Source organism: Mustela nivalis, assembly GCF_964662115.1.
Source record: "Mustela nivalis genome assembly, chromosome: 5".
NCBI lineage: Eukaryota > Metazoa > Chordata > Mammalia > Carnivora > Mustelidae > Mustela > Mustela nivalis.
Genome location: NC_139024.1, coordinates 97469783 through 97473383, shown reverse-complemented (window position 1 = coordinate 97473383; position 3601 = coordinate 97469783). Strand labels below are relative to the sequence as shown.

Here is a 3601-nt window from a genome sequence, read left to right as displayed (position 1 = left end):
CCAATTACTTTCCTGAAAATCTCCAGTCACATGCCCTTACCTCTTGTTACCAGCTTGGAAGAACATTAAGGTAAAGAATACTTCTAACAGGAACTGGCAGAAAAATATTCATGTGAACAAAAAATCCACCAATCATCCCATCAGCTCGGAAGCATCACAGCATTTATATCTCTCTGTGTCTATCATCATATGTGGCTGAAATTAGCCTGGATATATAATTTTATATCTGACACTTAAAAAAACTAAAAATTTTCTGATATATATTTCCCCATATGATTAAAAATCTTTGTGAATATTTTTAATGAGTTCCCCCAATTTCTTTTTGTAAATATATACCATCATTTGTTTAATGTTTCCATATTATTGGGTAATTAGACTATTTCTAGAATCCTGTATAATAACAGAATGAACATCATTGTCTCCACTTTAGATTATTTTCTTCGGACTCTAAAAGTGAAATTAATAGGGTATGAACATTTTCAGAAATCATGTTACATATGGTCAAGTTACTTTCTGAAAACCTGGGTTCCATTTCTATTACTACAAGGAGAGTACACATTATTTAATTTATTGAATGAAATGAATGAGTTGAATTGAATCCTTGCTAGCACTGTTATCATAAGCAATCCACACTAAAAGAAGAAAAGTGCTGACGTTAATAGTCTGATTGGGCTTTGAACTGAACTGCACCCAGAGTCTTATTTCTTCACCACTCAGCTGCATTGGCTTGCCCAGCGTGTCAGAAATATCATCGAGACCCCTGTTCTAAGCCGTCTTCACATCTAGTGTTTCTTCTTCCTACTTTGTCCTAAATTAAATAATTATCCCCGCCTCGCTTTCTTAAATGTCTCTCCTACCAGAATTTAAGCTCCCCGAGGGCAGGCATTTTTCAGTCTTATTAACATCCTATCGCTAGCATCTGTCATGTGCCTGTGGACAGGATAAAGGCACAAAATACTTGCGAGGTGAATGAATGAATGGTCTCAAGTGCCATCTTTTCAGTGGGTCTTTGGCTGGGGGTTGGGTTAATATCTGTGCGTGTTCAGATAATGAGGGTGTGTCGGGGAGGGGAGAGGTGTGTGAGCCTGCAAGTGGATGGGTGCATACCTTGTCCCCCGAGTGGGTGAAGGTCTTGGGCTGGCCTTCCCACTTTCTGTCCATGCTCTCCTCCTCCACTGCCAAGTGCATCTCCAGAACATTAATCTTGCTGAGTTTGTGATTGTGGACTGATTTTTCTTTGATCTGGAGCAGGATGGATCCTGATACTTGGTTTAATCGTGAAACCATGTCTTCAATGTCTTCAGACCTTAGTAAACATCTAGCCCATCTGGAATAAACATCTAGCCCATCACACCATCAGGTGTGAAGAGATTAAAGAAGTTGGTGATGGGAAGCTATGAATAGGAATTTCTGGGTACTATTTCTACATTCCTTATGGGAAAGTCACCTCCACCATGGGAACCCAGGAAATGATACAGGAATTTCAGAGTTACAGCTTCTGGAATATTCAGAGGAACCAGAATTGCAGCCCCTCATATCTGGGCTTTTCCTCTCCATGTACCTGATCACTGTGTTTGGAAACCTGCTCATCATCCTGGCTGTCAGCTCTAACAGCCTCCACACACCCATGTGCTTCTTCCTCTCCAACCTGCCCTCTGTAGACATTTGTTTCACCTCCACCACCATCCCCAAGATGCTGTGGAACATCCAGACTCCGAGCAAAGTGATCACTTATGAAGGCTGCCTCAGCCAGATGTATTTTTTCATGCTCTTTGCAGGATTAGACAACTTCTAACTTCTAGACTGTGATGGCTTATGACCACTTTGTGGCCATCTGTCACTTCCTGAACTATATGGTCAACTATAGAGTCCCCCAACTCTGGGGACTGCTGGTTCTGGTGTTCTGGGTCCTGAGTGTCTTGCATTCCTTGTTCCAAACATCAGTGGTGTTGCAACTATCCATCTGCACAGTCCCCCACCTTTTCTGATGATACAACTTGCATGTTCTGACATCTTTCTCAATAACTTAGTGATCTATTTTGCAGTGATGTTGCTGGTAGTCTCTTCAATGAGATCCTTTACTCCTGCTCAAATATAGTTAGTTTTCTCCATACATAAAATGTCATCAGCTCAGGGAAAGTATAAAGCATTTTTCACCTGTGCGTCTCACCTCCCCATTGTCTCCTTATTTTATTCTCTGAGGCTAGGAGAGATCTTAGCTCTGCTGCTACTCAGAGCTCCCACTCAAGTGGGATGTACAACATGGCCATGCCCATGCTGAATCCCTTCATATATACAGCCTAAGGAATAGACATAAAGGAGGCTCTGATGAGATTCTCTGGGATAGCAGTTCTAAAAGGGCCAGTCATCCTGGGGGTGAAAAATTGCACTGGATTTCAGAGCCCCTAGCCTGAGCCGAGCGTTGACATTTCTTGATCTGATTCTAGAGGTGGAACATGACTTTTCAATATTTTTCTGGGAATTTATATTTCTTTTGTTTTTTATTTTGCCCTCTATGTATAATTTATGTAACTTACATTATTCAGCTTTGTGATATCTTTGATATCCAAGAGATTGTCCCTTTGTCATTTTCCTACTCTCAATAGTATTCCTAACCTTGGATGTGGAATATTTGAAAATTCTCACTTATTCAAAGGACTACATGGATCTGTTAAAAAGCATTTATTCTTCAACAAAATACATCATAGCGAGTATTAAAGAAAAGAATTTGGTGGGGGTGACTGAGTGGTTCAGTCAGTTTAAGTGTCTGACTTCAGCATAGGTAATGATCACAGGGTCCTGGGATCGAGCCTCGTGTCAGGTTCCTTGCTCAGCAGGGAGTCTGCTTCTCCCTCTCCTTCTGCCCCTCACCCCTGCTTATACATTCTGTTTGTCAAATAGATGAATAAAATCTTTTAAAAAATAAATTATTTTTTTATTTTTTCAGTCTTGCAAGATTCCTTGTTTATGTACCACACCCAGTGCTCCATGCATTACGTGCCCTCCTTAATACTCACCACCAGGCTTGCCTATCTAAATGAATAAAATCTTTTTTTTTAAAGATTTTATTTATTTATTTAACAGGCAGAGATCACAAGTAGGCAGAGAGGCAGCTAGAGAGAGAGAGAGAGCGAGAGAGGGAGCAGGCTCCTTGCTGAGCAGAGAGCCCGATGCGGGGCTCGATCCCAGGACCCTGGGATCATGACCTGAGCTGAAGGCAGAGGCTTTAACCCACTGAGCCACCCAGGCCCCCTAAATGAATAAAATCTTAAAAAAAAAAAAAAGAATTTGGTGAAGGCTAAGACTAATTTATGAGCTTCCTGCGGTCTGATGTCCTAGTCAGTGCTCTTTTTACTGTAACACATGGATTTAACCAGTTGTGCTAAGAGATTTTAAGCTGATTTTTGTGACTTGTTCTAATTCAAGCTCAAGCAACTCATGCATTCAAAGCACAAGGGGATAGCGCCTGGAGTGTGAGGGGCCAAATCGTCCATCTCAGACCCTTCCCTGATGTTGGGATGGTGACTCTGAATGGAACCTCTAGGGGTCCTTTAGGCCAGCACTGTTCAATAGAGAGAACATGTGGGCCACATGTGTAATT

General features: G+C 41.5%; 1 pseudogene across 1 annotated transcript; it reads left to right on the top strand.

The window, feature by feature from the left end:
- Nucleotides 1-1396: 1396 nt before the first annotated feature.
- On the top strand, nt 1397-2409 carry LOC309864130 (olfactory receptor-like protein OLF4; annotated as a pseudogene). Its single transcript has one exon. The product of its transcript is annotated as an olfactory receptor-like protein OLF4 (transcript).
- The last annotated feature ends 1192 nt before the right edge of the window (nt 2410-3601 follow it).